Source organism: Salminus brasiliensis, chromosome 3 (assembly GCF_030463535.1).
Source record: "Salminus brasiliensis chromosome 3, fSalBra1.hap2, whole genome shotgun sequence".
NCBI classification, from domain to species: domain Eukaryota; kingdom Metazoa; phylum Chordata; class Actinopteri; order Characiformes; family Bryconidae; genus Salminus; species Salminus brasiliensis.
Genome location: NC_132880.1, coordinates 17,557,234 through 17,575,397, shown reverse-complemented (window position 1 = coordinate 17,575,397; position 18,164 = coordinate 17,557,234).

Sequence of the window (18,164 nt, the reverse complement as noted above, 5' to 3'; positions counted from 1 at the left end):
AATGAAAAGATATTACCCCACAACACTAACAATTCTGCCAAAACATTTTATGAACATTTTTAGGGCACATACAACACGGTGGGTCGGACTGAACAACCAGCACCAAGAAAAGGTTTCAGAGCAGAGGTTGTTTAAAAATGCTAGAATTAATTTCTGTGAAGAAATGAAAAAGCAGCAGCTATGCTACAGTGCCCCCGCGGCTTTACGGGCATCACGATTAATGTAAACATTACCTCACTAACTTTGTTAAATAAAATATAACAAATTAACACATGGATATAAATGCATTAAATTACATTATATTATATTATATTATATTATATTATATTAAATATATATATATATATATATATATATATATATATATATATATATATATATATATATATTTGTCACGAAAATAAAAAAAATATATTGTAAGACCTTGGCACAGCATTTGCCTTACAATGACAAAATATTTATAGAAGACAGTCACACATATTTCACACAGATTTTGTTGATTTCAAAACATACTAGGTTATTCTAATATGTCTTCATATCAGATATGACCATTGACAGAATAGTGTTTTTTAGCTGAAAATGCAGTCATTTTGATGATAAGTTATGTGTATTGATTTGTAATTAGTGTATTTATCAGTGTTGGCTGAGCTCAGGACTTTTATTCTAAAAGGTTTTTTTTAGGTCTCATTGGGCCTGTTGTGATGTTACTAAGGTCTCATTGGGCCTATTGTGCTGGTTCTTTAGGTCTCATTGGGCCTGTTGTGGTTTGACCTTTAAGCCACTTGTTTATTGTCTATTTTCTATATTTGCATAAAAAATCCTATAACTTAGGCCTACTTGAAGCCATAGCTGACTCCAGTGTTGTGACAGGGTTTTTCCATGGTAATTCCTACTCCATCCACTATGTGGCAGTATATTGAAAGTAGACCAATAAGTCAAAAGGAGGGAAACCTGCAGCAGCAAGGTGGTTTAGCTGTGGCTGACTTCAGGCCTCACTGTAATGGAGGCCCTTACTGGTGGAACTATAGGTTCTAATACTCATGGTAAGTTTGATATTGTTTAATTCTTTATATATTCAGCCAAGCTTTGTGTAAGTTTTATTTGTGAGGTTTTGTGCTCTTTGGCTTTCTTGTTTTCTGTTTGTTTGTTTTTCTATTTGCAGTCCTCGCAACCAACTTGCCCTTCATATGGACAATGGGGTAAACTTTACACACAGAGGACAGTAGGACAAGGGTATCACTCCTGAATTTACTCTCAGCAACTCAAACCAAGGACTTTCATTGTACAGACTTTCCTTTCACAAGGAAACACCCAGAATTATAAACTTCAGAAAGAAGGATGTCTGAAATCCAAACCACGTCGTGAGAGCTTTCCAACTCCTATGTTTTGGATTGTTTCTATGGACTCCAAGTAAGTACTGTTAATAAGAGGGTGAGTGCAGACAAACTTTTACCCCCCTTCAAGCACTAGTGAGCAGTCCACAATTTCTGTCTTTCCATCACTCTGATATAGGTTAATCTTAGTCTCATCTGTCCACAAGACCTTTCTTCAGAATTCTGTAGGCTCTCTTAAGTACTTTTTTGCAAATTGTAAGCAGGCTATTCTGAGGGTAGTAGTCATTTCATATGTGTCTCTGTACACTACAGCTGATTTTAGATTTATATGCTATATGGATGTTTCACTGGAACAGTATTCGGTTAAAATATGGATATAATATAAATCTTTATCTCTCTGAGAGTTTTTGGTTTCTGCACACTATTCTTGGCTATTCTGATTAAATATCCTTGTCAAAATGGAAAGTCTGGAATGTTGAGGACATATAATGATTGTAGTTTCTCTAGTTTTTCATCGGTTAAAAAAAAAATGTTTGAGATTTTAGGATCAATAGAGCCAATATCAAACTAACTTGACTAAGCTTTCCAAACTTAAAATTAGCTTTACTATACAAAGAAGCGACTTTTTTTTAGCTCATTAGTAAGACAGCCAGAAGCGTTTTGTTGAAGTTTCATTTATTAGTGTTTGCAAATGCAGCTTCTCCTAGTCTGAGAAATATGTGGAAATAGTACCACTGGTGAAAGTGGTGAAATTGGGTATGGGGAGTGAGATAATGCGCAGCCATGTTAACAGAGCTTAGAAAGTTTTTATGGGTGCTATCCTGTCTCTCCCTCTAAAACTCTTCTCCATCCGTCCATCCACAATGCTCTTTCTGTCTGTCTGTTTATCCTCACTGATAGGTCTTCACTTGCTTACCTGCTGTTTGTTTGTTTCAATCAAATGATTTTTAGCCGCTGGACCAGGAATAATGGAAAAATCAGCCAAGTCTAACATTAAGTCTAAATAGAAATAGTTTATTTCTAGTGTCTTTTGGACCTAAAAGGAGAACCTCTATTTTGTTACTGCTAAGAAGAAGGAAATTCTGTGATATCCAGAGTTTTATATCCTTCATGCAGTCCTCAGTTTTCTTTAATCTAGATTTATCATCAGGTTTGTCTGATATATAGAGCTGTGTGTCATCTGTATAACAATGCAAATTAACATCATGTCTGCTTATAACTGTGCCCAGTGGTAACATGTACAATGTAAATAATAGCGAGTCTTGCAGAACTCTATATCTTAATTTGTGTAATTTTAAGATAAATCTTTTACCTTTATGAACAGATAGTATTCAGTTAGATAGAACCACGATAGGGCTGTTCCTGTGATTCCAACCACATTCTCTAATCTTTCTAGTAGAATAGTGTAATCTATTGTATCAAAGGCTGCACTGCGGTTGAGTAGGGCTAATAAACATATGTACCCTTGATGAGAGTCAAGAAACAGATCGTTTGTAATCTTCACTAGGACTGTCTCTGTGCTACGATGGGGTCTGAATCCAGATAGGAATTTCTCATTCATGTCATTCTTACTCAGGTATGAGCAGAGTTGTTGGGCCACAGCTTTTTCCTAATATCTTGGATATAAATGTTAAGTTCAAGATGAGTCTGTAATTAGACAATACATTAGAATGAAGATTTGTTTTCTTGATCAAAGGTTTTATAACTGCTAATTTAAGGATTTTGGGTACATGCCCTAAGCTAAGGGATGAATTTACTATTGTTAAAAGAGGTCTGATTATAATTGGGAGTATTTATTCTAGTATTTTTTAGGCAATTGGGTCCAATGTACAGTTTGTGCAATTTGCTGAGGAAATTTTATTTCTAGTTCTGGATGTGGAAGCGGGTAGAAGGCTTCCAACCTTTGTTCCACAATGAAGGTATGTTCTAAAACAGCTACACCAGGCAACAGCCATGTTTGATTTAATAAGGAGGGTTGGATTTATGTTTTAATGCATTCTATTTTAATATTAAATAGTCCATAAAAGCATTACTGGTTAAAGAAGATGGAATCTGGGGTTGAGTATCTGCCTGACTTTCAGTAAGTTTAGAAATCTCACTTAAAAAGTACTCTGGAATTTGTTTTGTTATTCTTGCTCAGCGAGGCCAAATACGCTGAGGGAGATTTAATAAGGGCCTAAGGCTGTCCTTCCAGACAGAGTGGAACACCTCTAGTTTGGTCGTCTGCCATTTCCGCTCTAGTTTCCGCACTGTTGGTTTTAAGGTACGAGTTTGATCACTGTACCACTGTGCGAGCTTTTTTTGCTTTGTCGTTTTACATTTAAGCGGAGCCACTTTGTCTAAGGTTAATTGATGGGTATTTTAAAGACTGTTTTTTATTCTATCTTGCTCTGTTTGGTCTGATGGAGTGTAAGCTAGGTTCAATAGATCTGGGAGGTTTTCAGTAAACTGTACAGCAGCCAATGGGTTTATTGCGTGTTTTAGAAAGTGGCAAGGGCCAAATGAACATTTTTGACCTAAAATGTAGCTCATAGGAGATTAGATAATGGTCTGATATTACTACGCTTTGAGGTAGAATATTTGGATTATCAATGCTAACACCCAGGGTCAAGACTAAATCTAGGGTGTGATTACAGTAATGTGTGGGTCCAGTTATGTTTTGGATTGCCTTTGTTAATGGATTGTCTGCTTTTTCAAAATGTATATTAATGTCTCCTACTATTAGAACTTTGTCACTGCACACTGCCAAGTCTACAGCATGACTAAATTCTTTTAAAAATTCAGAGTAGGGCCCTGGAGGCCTATAAATATTAGTGTGAATGCATTATTATTTGTGACCGGAATGGATATATTAATGTAGAGAAGTGAAGGTGTTAGTGTTTTTGAAAATCATGTGTATTCTGGTAGATTATGCATACTCCACCTCCTCTACCTGATAATCTAGGGATATATACATAATTATAACCTGCGGCATGGCTACATTTGGTGCTAAATATTGATCAGGTCTAATTCAGGTTTCAGACATCTAATTTCTGATCACTTAATTTCATGTACAATGACTGCTTTCTAGTGTAAGCCCATTAAGTAGACAGAGCTTTAGGTCTGAGGTGGTGCTGTTATCGTTTGAATGTGAGAATTTAACACTAATTAAATTATTAAAACAAGCTGGTTAAATTTTTTGGGGCACAGACACCGTCTCAATACGCTAAAACCTGACAACTCAGAGCAGGCCACAGACAGAGAAGCTAAGTCTGTGAGCTGCTTTGTGTTTTTTTTTTGTTTTGTTATGTTTTTTCTTGGCCCCTTATTCTAGCTAACATAGCCTCATATGATCTCAATAGAACTTAATAGAAGAGCTGCTTGATAAAGATAAATTTGATAAATTTGGAAGATGTTTGATAAAAAATATTGGGCTCCATTAAAGCAGGTTCTTATAGAATTCATTAAAGACATCATCGATACCCTTAGAAAATGTTATAAGAGAACCTCCTGCTCTTATTGCTGGAATGATGTGGACAGAGCATTGTTCTTTTAACTGTCTAGTGTTAGCCCGTACAAGGGTACAATAAAGTGTTAGCTGGGTTTCAGTATCATAATTACCAAGCACTAATAACTTTTTTACACTTTCTCCTCCAGGGAACACCACTGCTCATGGTGGCTGCTTGACCAGAAAGGAAGATCTAGGTCAAGGTCAGCCATATTTCCTGCGCATGTAAATCTAACTAATCACCTTATTGGCTGGTAGGTAAAATGTAATGCTTAAATATGTAAAATAATCTAAAAAAAATAACATTAATTATTTCTGGACTTAAAAAACTTTATTTTTCCAAAAAGAATGTGTCTGTATTTATTTAGTTTCAGTATTTATTATAAATCTGCTTATCTGTGATTTATTTATTTTTTTAATTACAAATTCATTAATATTAGCTCAAATCTGCTTAATACTGTTTAATACTTTTTACTTTTACTAATAAAATGTACTTTAATCAGGCTTTTATAACCTCAGTTACACTAGCCATAAGTCTGCATATTCCGTTTTTTTTATTGAAAATGTAATGAATTTGAAACTTACATTTACAAATGTTTTTAAATAAGCTTTCAGAGTAATGTCTGACCAACTCTTTTTCCATGCTATTTAGTTCTGCTTCCAACATTTTAATATAGTCATTGAGCTATTTTTCCCTTGTCAAAGTCTGTGCAATCATTTTACTCCTAATGTATGCTTTAGATGCCTCCCAAACCATTGCCACGCTGTCTGTGCTACCCAAATTAAAACGAGGATGGGTCCTCTGCAGGTTCTTTAGAAAATAACTCATCCTGTAGTAGAGATGTGTTCATTCTCTATCTACCTCTTCTAAGCCTGTCTGAATGTATATTCACACATAGCGTTGATGGTGCTATCAATGATAGCATTGGTTGGTCTCTGGGAGATCAAAATAAAAGCCCCTTATTGAGTAGGATTTATGGCAGTGGGAGTAAAATGTGTTTTCCCGATTTCTAGGATTTACCTCAATCAGGCCTTTGTCCTCCATCAGCATGTGAATGGCAGCTTTATCCTTTGGTGTTGAGATACCGGAGTATTTACTTTTATCTAATATCCCATCTAATCCCTGATTGAAGTCTCCTGCCAAAAGTATTTGTCCTTGCGCATTTCCCAATATTTGTTTGGAGCATAGATATTACATAGTGTTATTTACCCCCCGTTTATATTGGCTTCTATATAAATAAATCCACCATTACTATCCTTATACTCCTTCAGCAAAAAAAAAAAAAAAGTTTAACCTCTTATGGACCAAAATATGAACTCCAATAAAAATAGAACTATAGTAAACATATCGATGTCAGTCTCTTTTAAAAATGTTTGCTTTATCATCCTGGAAATGTATTTCTTGAATGACTGCTATATCAGCTCTCATAGATATAAATAAAAAAAAAAGATATAAACATAGCTTTTTCTTTTTCTCAGGGTTCCCACAACCATTAATATTCCAGGAAACTAACATAAGCACTGTTTGTCGTTCATATGATGAGAACAAAACTGAAATAAAAGATTGGCATAGCAATCGTCCCATGTCATCTGACCTTCCTAATTTCAAAATATAGGCTACTGCTTTTGTATCACTGAGCATGATACCTGTTATTCTCAAATGAACCAACATAGCCAAACAGGCCAACAAAAATCTTTTCTCCACAGCAGAGGAGAGAACATGAACAGAAACATGTCTCTAGCAGCCAGCTGAGGATTCTCTTCTTGTTAAATCCATGTCCACAAAACTAACAACAAAGAGAAAAAAGGGAAAGCAAATAAAAAAGAGAACTTAACTTAGGTCAGTGGAATGTCAGAGATGTCTACTAGGTTATAGCCTAAACAGCTACACAAAGCTATCCAGCCCCATCATACATCTCAGTCTCCTTATGCTAGTGGATGTTTCATAGTTTATTCTCCATCAGTAACTTGCTTCTCGATGAACTTGACAGCCTCAGTTGTGACGTCAAACTCCGTTTCTCCCCTTCCATGCAAACTGCAGTGCTGCAGGAAAGGCTAAACAGAACCTCTCTTTCTTGTCATACAGCAAGCGTTTCGCGAATGAGAGTTTTCCTCCTCTCTGCCAGCTCCTTCGTCATGTCTGGAAACAAGGAAACGTTGCATTCACTCCACACTGCACCTCCTTTCTCTCTCGCAGCTTTAAGACTTTATCTCTTGCTGTCTTTATCATGATTCATCCGGACGAGATCCGGGAGAGCAGTGTGCTCTTTCAATTTTGAATTCGTTGTTAATGTGCATGTGCAGGCCCTCTGACAGTATCTTTTCAACGCATGCAATCAAGTTCTCCCCTTTAATGCCCTCTTTTAAGCCCAACAATCTGACATTATGTGACGGCTCCTGTTTTCCAGATCTTGCACAGGGCTCCCCAGAGTATCTACGTGCTTCCCATGCAGCTCATAGAGAAATATGCGGATTAGTTAGGATGTAAGTTAATGGGGCTTAGGACAACTTCTACCAAGCAGCCATACTGCTCGTTGCTCTCACGTGACTCCCTCCCAGTCATTTCTTTTACTGATGGAGAATTCTTTAATATTAGCTTTGGCTTGTTTCTCATAGTTTTAATGCTTGTGCTGTCTGCTATGTGTCTTACTTTACATTACTTTGCTTTACTAACTAACTAACCTCTGTGTTTACTTTTAAGAAACATGGTGGCCATGGAGAGGCCCTAAGAGCATCAGCAAGATCAGGGCCATCCCAAGACTTTATGGGGCCCTAAGCAGATTTTCATTTGGGGCCCTCATACCACCACCTTAGCACCAGATGCTTTATCATTCCATATGCTGCACTGTGTGTGTATCGTACCCACTATCATTAGCATTATTTGTAATTAGCTTACATCATACCATTGTCATTTTGGCTGTTGTTTTTAACCTTACAGGGGTAGCAGAGTGGTGTATACGTTTTCAGTAACATTAGCCGATAAGACACTGCATTTACAGTAAATAAGTCAACCAGTTTTTCTTAAATATTTCTTCAGCAGATGTGCAAAAGTTTAAAAAAGGAAAACAAAAAGGAAGTGGAAGGCCTAAGGTGGGAGCTGATGTTTGTTTATGTTTTTTCTTGGAGTGATTTGCCGAGAGAGATATTGTTCAACGCTGAAGCACCTGGGCCTTTATCGACTTTGTCTATGGCTCTGCATGCTCCAGCGGCAAGGGCAACTACTCCAGACGGTGTTCTCATTGTTTTATGTTTTATCTCTTGCGTTTCAGACTGATGAGGTCCCATGCTTTGCCGAACTTTCTGAACTCCCGTGAGAAAAACTGTGAACCATTATTCGAAACCACAACATTTGGAATGCTGTGCCATGCAAAGTGAGCTTTCAGCATGTGGACAACAGTGGCTAAACTTGTGGCTGGAAGATGGTCGACCTCCCAGAAGTTTGAGTATCAACTGTGATCAAGTAGTTTCTGCCATTGAATGCAAAGAAGTCAGATCTGACATTTGCCCAAGGCCTCAGCGGAATGTAATGTGGGTGCGGTGTCTCTTTTTGCTGCTTTGTGTCTGTTGCCCTGCACACTGCACAATTTCCTATGTATGTTTTTAGGGTCTCAGTCATTCCTGGCCAACAAACACATTCTCTGGCCCTGCGCAGACAGCTTTCAATGCCCAAATGTGAAGAATGTATTCTCTCCTTAATTTCCTGTCTCATACTGACTGGGAATACTTTTCGCTCCCCTCTGAATAGCACACCATGTTGCACACTAAGTTCATTCTGCATAGAAAAGAAAGGTCTCACCTAGCTCACCTTGAGCTGTTTTAGGGACTGCAGCGCTTTGTCCTTTTCTGTTTCAGCCTGAATGTTCCGCAGCCTTTCCTCTGAAATGGGCAGATATTGGATCATGTTTATTCAATTCAGTTTACTCAATTTCAGCCTCAACTGAACCTGCAGTGTCCCATTCTGGTAGGTTAGCTCTGCTTAGTGTGTCTGCTACATACATCAGTCGTCCAGGCACATATGTGACACTGATATCATATTTCTGCAGCCTCCGTAGCATTCGTTGCAATCTCTTTGGTGCATTGAACAAGGGCTTTCTCATAATGGTTTCCAAAGGCTTATGATCAGACTGCACTTTCACTTTCCTGCCATATGTATACTGATGGAATTTTTCCGTGCCAAACAGAATGGCCAAGCATTCTTTTTCTATCTGTGCATAACCCTGTTCAGTGGGTATGAGAGCTCTGCTGCCATAGGCTATTGGCTGGCCTGCCTGCCTGGAGTGCTGCTCCTCGTCTCCGACGAGTCACACTGGAGAGTAAGGAGAGTTTGCACTCTTTCCCAAAAGCTGGATGGCTCTCTTTTTTCCAGTAGTGTTTTGTCCCCACAGTATTTACACTGTATGGGCTGCAATTGTTTTGTTCTTTTCACTGTGTGCACCTCTACACACTGTCCTTCAATTGTCTTTGTGTTCTCCTTTGACAGTTCTGCTGCTCTAAATATCTGTAAGCACTTTTCCATCGTCAAAGCTGACTCACGGAGTAAGCGTTCTTGCTTCTTGCAAATGTGTGCTTTGAATGCCGCAAACAATTCTGTCCCTTATTAGTGAGTCCCCAATCTCTCCAAAGTTGCATGTGGCTGCCAGCATTCTCAAATCGGTTGCATACTTGTCGACATTTTCACCCATTTCATTAAAGTGCTAAGGTTAAGCTCCTCTCGCCTCACTGAAGCTCACAGCGTCTCACAAAGTTCTCTTCCCGTCTCTCCTATGAGATCTTTGAAAACTTTTACCACCATTCGTTTTCTCATCCGTTGTGTCTAGTGCTATGTCGACATACAGGGTAAATTCCTCTTTCCATGACTTCCATGCTTTGGACAGGTTTGGGGCATTCCAGTCTAGCGCCGGGAGTGGCTTCAGTCCGAGCCCACCGTCCCTGCCTTTTTACCGGCGTCTGCTCTCTGGCACTTCCATGAGTCTTTCTTTCTCTTCGGTAAAGTTCACTTCGCACCGCTGCCACCATGTTTTATGCTATCTTTTGCGTTTCAGACTAGCATATCCAAATAAAGGAGTTGGGAATAACTTGTAGGAACTCAGAACTCTTTTAATAACAGCTTGCCTTCAGTTCCATCTCAATACAACACAGTGCGTCACACTCCATCCGGTCTAATTAACTATTCCTCTTGTTACACTCATTGTTGGGGATTTTGTTGTAAGAACCTATTAAATATCGGGCCCAAAGAGTACCCACTTCCACAGCCAGAACTACAAAAAATTATTTCCTCAGTAAATTTTACAACCTGTACACTTGACCCGATTCCCTCAAAAATACTGACCGAAATGCTCCCAATTATAATCAGACCTCTTTAGAAGATTAGAATAGAAAATTCATCCCTTAGCTAAGGCCATGTACCCAAATCCCTGAAATTAGCAGTTATAAAACCTTTTATTAAGAAACCAAATCTTGATCCTAGTGTACTATCAATTACAGACCCATCTCAAACGTAACATTTCTGTCCAAGATATTAGAAAATGCTGTGGCTCTACAACTCTGCTCATACCTGAGTAAGTATGAAATGTGTGAGAAATTCCTTTCAGACAGCCCATGTGAAGATTACAAACACTCACTTTCTTGCCTCTGATCAAGACTACGTAGCCCGACTCGCCCTCAGTTTAACCTTTACCCCACCCACCAGCTCTGCTGTACGTACCATCTACACCTGCACACATGTACAGCTACAAGTGCACACCCACACATCCATCCCTGCTCTCACTCACACACCCATATATACACATATAAATTCTGTTTTGCTTTGTTTTAGATTAGTAAGGAATTAAAAGGCCACTTTAAAGATGTTAAGGGAGGTGAAAATATGCAGCTGAGTGCAGCTGAGATTTGTTCTTGTGTTAAGTGATCTGATAATAAATTTATCCAGTGTGTAATAGAAAGATGAAAGTAAAAAAGTAATTGTCTGTGGTGTTAAGTGTAAATTGTGCACATATGTCTGTTTCATTTAAACTCATTTGGAACATCTGTTGTTGTGTAGTGTATGTGTTCTGTGTAAGACCTTATACTGGATTAACTGTGTATTTGTGTTTTTACTAATTAGGAAAGTATTTTTGCAGATCTGTTTTCAGTGGTCGTTACTTATGTTGATACTAAGTTCTTCTTCCCATTTACTGCATGGGATATATATGGTGGTGTTGGTACTGGTGAGGAGTTTTGAGGGGAGTTTTTTTCTGATTAGTGATTTTGTTTAGACTTTTTATAATGGGGTGGTTTAAGAGGGTTGTTGGTAATACTAATTTTATTTTTTTAATGCTCTTTAATTGGTGATAGTTTAAATATTGATTTGATTCAATGTTCTATTTTAGGCATAGTTCATTAAAACTCATGAATGTATTATTATTGAAAAGATGGTGTAGATGGGTAATACCTTTTTCTTTCCATTGCTTAAAGATTAGAGGGGATTTGTTTTTGTGAAGTCTAGGTTATTCCATATTGGTGTATGCAAGCTGGGGGTCATGTCAAAGAGTTGAGGATGTTGCTGTGCTTAAAGTCTTATTAAGGAATGGCTATTAAGGAAAGGAATCATATTTCAGTGCAGTGTGTTTGTTCTATCTCTAACCACTGATTACTGTAATATTTTGGCTCCATTTAATTAAATAGTGAAGTTGGTTTCCATTAAAATCCTGAGCATCTAGGCCACCATGAGTTTTATTATTTTGTAATGTTGGTTTATTTTTTGTTTTATTTTTGTGTTTTTGATTCTTCAGTAGAGCTGTCAAACCACTTTTTGTTTGGTTCAATTGGAATCATAGAGAAATGGTAGTGGATCTTTGGTAGAACTGCTATTTTGATTATTGCAATGCGTCCAAAAATTAAGATGGGTAAGTTCATCCATCGGTTTAGGTCATCTTCTAGTGACTTTAACAGTGGGGTGTAATTGTAAAAAAATCAATCAGATATCCTAGAGAAGATGTTTATTCCAATGTATGTGATGTGATTTGTAGTACATGGAAGCAATAGGTTTTGGAATGCAGCATTCCAGTTTGTTTCACAAATTGGTAAAATAATAGATTTATGCCAGTTTATAGAGTAATCGGATATGTGCGAGTAGGTGTTGATGACGGCCGTGACTACTTTGATCGATTGTGTGGGATTTTGAAGATAAAGCAAGTTATCATCTGCATATAGACTTGTGGGTGGGGCTATGAGTTTTGATACCAATGGTTTTGTAATTCTGTCTTATGGCAGCAGCTAATAGTTCAATAAATAATGCAAATAATAATGGTGAGAGTGAGCATCATTGCCTGGTTTCACAATGTAGGGAGAAGTTTGTGCAAGTTATTGTTGACAACTGATGCCATAGGTGAGGAGTATAATAGTTTAAACCAGTATATAAAGGATTGCCCAAAGCCAAACTTTTGTAGTGCTGTAAAAAGGAAGTTTACTTTGTCAAATAAATCCTGGTTGATCTAGATGTCTGAAGTAGGACATAACTTCTTCTAATCTTACTGATCGAGCTTTACTTATTATTATAAGATCTGTGTTGAGTGATATTGGGATAGCTTGAGCACTGACTAGGATCCTTATTTGGTTTAAATATTACTGATATTAATGCAATATTCATTTGTGTTGGAATATGTGATGTATGTTTTATTTAAATTACCATTCTGATAGAGTGGGGAGATAACTTGCCAGAAGAGTTTGTAGAACTCAGGAGGGTATCCATCTGGGTCTGGGGCTTTACTATTTGGCACTTCTGTTAAGAGCTTTCTCTGTTTCTTCAGTGGTTAATGGAATGTCTAGGTCTGCTGCCTGCTGGTTATTTCATTTGGGTAGTAGTATGTTATTTAAGAAGGCATTGATGTCCTCTCATTTTACATTTTTAGTATTAGAGGGCAGATTGTTATAGTACATTTTTAAAATATTGTTTATTGATTTAAGATCTTGAGTGATAGTTCCTGATGGTTCCTGAATTGTAGCTATGGCCATTTTTTCTTTATTTATTTTGAGTGGATTAGCAAGGTATTTTCCATATTTGTCGTTGTGTTCAAAGTGATTTTGCCTAAGTTGTGAGAGTAAGAACTTTCTCGTTAATGATTGTGTCCTGTTTATGCTGGTGTACTTTTATTATTTTTAGAGTTTATTTTGTGGGTTTTTCTGCATTGGTTCCATTTGGTTGTTGAATTTTTTTTCCCACTTTTGTTTTGCATTTCTTGTTCACTGTTTTTTCTGCACTAAGATATAATTTCCCCCCCAAGTGCTGCTTTTGCTGTTTCCCATAGAAGTATTGAGGAGATTTCTGATCGTTTATTTCCATGAAGGATGCCCATTCTCTCCTGAAAAAGGTATCAAAGTCTGAGTCTTTGAGTAGTGATATGTTGAGGTGCCATCAAGGTTTTGTTCTGTGTGTGTTTAATCTGAAAGTGCATGCTGATTCGTGCAAGGCCTGAGATGACTATGGGATGAATTGCTGTTTTAGAAATGTATGGTATAACAGTTTTACTGGCAAGAATACAGGAGTATGACTGGTGGAACTAGGTACATTCTATGGCCGTTGGGTTCTGTTGTCTCCATACATCTCCAAGGCCAAGGTCAAATATGAATTGTTGAGTTAAGATTTTGCTATGGACTGATTCATTTTATCTTTACTGTATTTTCAAAATGGTATTAAGGTCCTCACAATAAGAATTTGTTATCTATCTGACTGCAAGTGTGTAAGAGTTATGTCATCATTCAGTTTCTATACATGTATTTTCTTTGTTGTCTTACAGGTTTCGAGGATGCCATTACCCCTTCCCTCCCTGATGGTGCATCTATACATCAAGCGTCCATCCATCTGCCACTGTGTACAACTCGCTGTCTATCTGTCTGCACCTGTCTAACAGGTAGGTGATCATTCAGTTTCTATACATGTATTGATTTTCTTTGTTGTCTTACAGGTTTAGAGGATGCCATTACCCCTTCCCTCCCTGATGGTGCATCTTTCCATAAAGGGACCATCCGTCACTCACTTTGTACGGCTTACTGTCTATCTGTTTGCTACTGTTTAACAGGTAGGTGATCATTCAGTTTCTATACATGTATTGATTTTCTTTGTTGTCTTTCAGGTTCCGAGGATGCCGTTACCCCTTCCCTCCCTGATGGTGCATCTGTCCATCAAGAGTCCATCCATCTGCCACTGTGTACGGCTCGCTGTCTATCTGTCTGCACCTGGTTAACAGGTAGGTGATCATTCAGTTTCTATACATGTATTGACTTTCTTTGTTGTCTTACAGGCTTTCAGGACTCCAGGACCCCCCCCCCCTCCTTCCTAATGGTGGATCCGTCAAACAAGGGTCTGTCCATTGCAACTATGTGTGTGACTCGCTATCTATCTGACTGCAAGTGTGTAAGAGTTATGTCATCATTCAGTTTCTATAAATTTTTTGATTTTCTTTGTTGTCTTACAGGTTTAGAGGATGCCATTACCCCTTTCCTCTCTGATGGAGCATCTGTCCATCAAGGGTCCATCCATCTGCCACTGTGTACGGCTCGCTGTATTTCTGTCTGCACCTGTCTAACAGGTAGGTGATCATTCAGTTTCTATACATGTATTGACTTTCTTTGTTGTCTTACAGGTTTAGAGGATGCCATTACCCCTTCCCTCCCTGATGGTGCATCTATCCATCAAGCGTCCATCCATCTACCACTGTGTACGGCTCGCTGTCTATCTGTCTGCACCTGGTTAACAGGTAGGTGATCATTCAGTTTCTGTACATGTATTGATTTTCTTTGTTGTCTTACAGGTTTAGAGGATGCCATTTCCCCTTCCATCCCTAATGGTGCATCTGTCCATCAAGGGTCCGTCCATCTGCCACTGTGTACGGCTCGCTGTCTATCTGTCTGCACCTGTCTAACAGGTAGGTGATCATTCAGTTTCTATACATGTATTGATTTTCTTTGTTGTCTTACAGGTTTAGAGGATGCCATTACCCCTTCCCTCCCTGATGGTGCATCTTTCCATAAAGGGACCATCCGTCACTCATTTTGTACGGCTTACTGTCCATCTGTTTGCTACTGTTTAACATGTAGGTGATCATTCAGTTTCTATACATGTATTGATTTTCTTTGTTGTCTTACAGGTTCAAAGGATGCCATTTCCCCTTCCCTCCCTGATGGTGCATCTGTCTATCAAGGGTCCATCCGTCTGTCACTGTGTACGGCTTGCTGTTTATCTGTTTGCTACTTTCTAAAACTTAGGTGATCATTCAGTTTCTATACATGTATTGATTTTCTTTGTTGTCTTACAGGTTTAGAGGATGCCATTACCCCTTCCCTCCCTGATGGTGCATCTGTCCATCAAGGGTCCGTCCATCTGTCACTGTGTACGGCTTGCTGTCTATCTGTTTGCTACTGTCTAACAGGTAGGTGATCATTCAGTTTCTATGCATGTATTGATTTTCTTTGTTGTCTTACAGGTTCAGTGGATGCCATTTCCCTTTCCCTCCCTGATAGTGCATCTGTCCATCAAGGGGCCATCCATCTGCAACTGTGTACGGCTCGCTGTCTATCTGTCTGCACGTGTCTAACAGGTAGGTGACCGTTCAGTTTCTATGCATGTATTGATTTTCTTTGTTGTCTTACAGGTTTAGACGATGCCATTACCCCATCCCTCCCTGATGGTGCATCTTTCCATCAAGGGTCCATCCATCTGCCACTGTGTACGGCTCGCTGTCTATCTGTCTGCACCTGTCTAACAGGTAGGTGATCATTCAGTTTCTATGCATGTATTGACTTTCTTTGTTGTCTTACAGGTTTAGAGGATGCCGTTACCCCTTCCCTCTCTGATGGTGCATTTGTCCATCAAGGGTCCATCCATCTGCCACTGTGTACGGCTCGCTGTCCAACAGGTAGGTGATCATTCAGTTTCTATACATGTATTGATTTTCTTTTTTGTCTTACAGATTTAGAAGATGCCATTACTCCTTCCCTACCTGATGTTGCATCTGTCCATCAAGGGTCCATCCATCTGTCACTGTGTACGGCTCGCTGTCTATCTGTCTGCACCTGTCTAACAGGTAGGTGATCATTCAGTTTCTATACATGTATTGACTTTCTTTGTTGTCTTACAGGTTTAGAGGATGCCATTACCCCTTCCCTCCCTGATGGTGCATCTATCCATCAAGCATCCATCCATCTACCACTGTGTACGGCTCGCTGTCTATCTGTCTGCATCTGGTTAACAGGTAGGTGATCATTCAGTTTCTATACATGTATTGATTTTCTTTGTTGTCTTACAGGTTTAGAGGATGCCATTTTCCCTTCCATCCCTAATGGTGCATCTGTCCATCAAGGGTCCGTCCATCTGCCACTGTGTACGGCTCGCTGTCCATCTGTTTGCTACTGTCTAACAGGTAGGTGATCATTCAGGTTCTATACATGTATTGATTTTCCTTGTTGTCTTACAGGTTAAGAGGATGCCATTTCCCCTTCCCTCCTTGATGGTGCATCTGTCCATCAAGGGTCTGTCCATCTGTCACTGTGTACGGCTCGCTGTCTATCTGTTTGCTACTGTCTAACAGGTAGGTGATCATTCAGGTTCTATACATGTATTGATTTACCTTGTTGTCTTACAGGTTCAGAGGATGCCATTTCCCCTTCCCTCCCTGATGGTGCATCTGTCCATCAAGGGTCCATCCATCTGTCACTGTGTTTGGCTCGCTGTCTATCTGTTTGCTACTGTCTAACAGGTAGGTGATCATTCAGGTTCTATACATGTATTGATTTTCTTTGTTGTCTTGCAGGTTTAGATGATGCCTTTTTCCCTTCTATCCCTGATGGTGCATCTGTCCATCAAGGGTCCGTCCATCTGTCACTGTGTACGGCTCGCTGTCTTTCTGTCTGCACCTGTCTAACAGGTAGGTGATCATTCAGTTTCTATACATGAATTGACTTTCTTTTGTTGTCTTACAAGCTTTTAGGACTCCAGGACCCCCCCCCCCTCCTTCCTAATGGTGGATCCATCAAACAAGGGTCTGTCCATTGCAACTGTGTGTGTGTCTCTCTATCTCTCTGACTGCAAGTGTGTAAGAATTAGGGGATCATTCAGTTTCTATACATGTATTGATTTTCTTTGTTGTCTTACAGGTTCAGAGGATGCCATTTCCCATTTTCTCCCTGATGGTGCATCTGTCCATCAAGGGTCCCTCCATCTGTCACTGTGTACGGCTTGCTGTCTATCTGTTTGCTACTGTCTAACAGGTAGGTGATCATTCAGTTTCTATACATGTATTGATTATCTTTGTTGTCTTACAGGTTCAGTGGATGCCATTTCCCTTTCCCTCCCTGATGGTGCATCTGTCCATCAAGGGTCCATCCATCTGCCACTGTGTACGGCTCGCTGTCTATCTTTCTGCACCTGGTTAACAGGTAGATGATCGTTCAGTTTTTATGCATGTATTGATTTTCTTTGTTGTCTTACAGGTTTAGACGATGCCATTACCCCTTCCCTCCCTGATGGTGCATCTGTCCATCAAGTGTCCGTCCATCTGTCACTGTGTACGGCTTGCTGTCTATCTTTTTGCTACTGTCTAACAGGTAGGTGATCATTCAGTTTCTATGCATGTATTGATTTTCTTTGTTGTCTTACAGGTTCAGTGGATGCCATTTCCCTTTCCCTCCCTGATAGTGCATCTGTCCATCAAGGGTCCATCCATCTGCCACTGTGTACGGCTCGCTGTCCAACAGGTAGGTGATCATTCAGTTTCTATACATGTATTGATTTTCTTTTTTGTCTTACAGATTTAGAAGATGCCATTACTCCTTCCCTACCTGATGTTGCATCTGTCCATCAAGGGTCCATCCATCTGTCACTGTGTACGGCTCGCTGTCTATCTGTCTGCACCTGTCTAACAGGTAGGTGATCATTCAGTTTCTATACATGTATTGACTTTCTTTGTTGTCTTACAGGTTTAGAGGATGCCATTACCCCTTCCCTCCCTGATGGTGCATCTATCCATCAAGCATCCATCCATCTACCACTGTGTATGGCTCGCTGTCTATCTGTCTGCATCTGGTTAACAGGTAGGTGATCATTCAGTTTCTATACATGTATTGATTTTCTTTGTTGTCTTACAGGTTTAGAGGATGCCATTTTCCCTTCCATCCCTAATGGTGCATCTGTCCATCAAGGGTCCGTCCATCTGCCACTGTGTACGGCTCGCTGTCCATCTGTTTGCTACTGTCTAACAGGTAGGTGATCATTCAGGTTCTATACATGTATTGATTTTCCTTGTTGTCTTACAGGTTAAGAGGATGCCATTTCCCCTTCCCTCCTTGATGGTGCATCTGTCCATCAATGG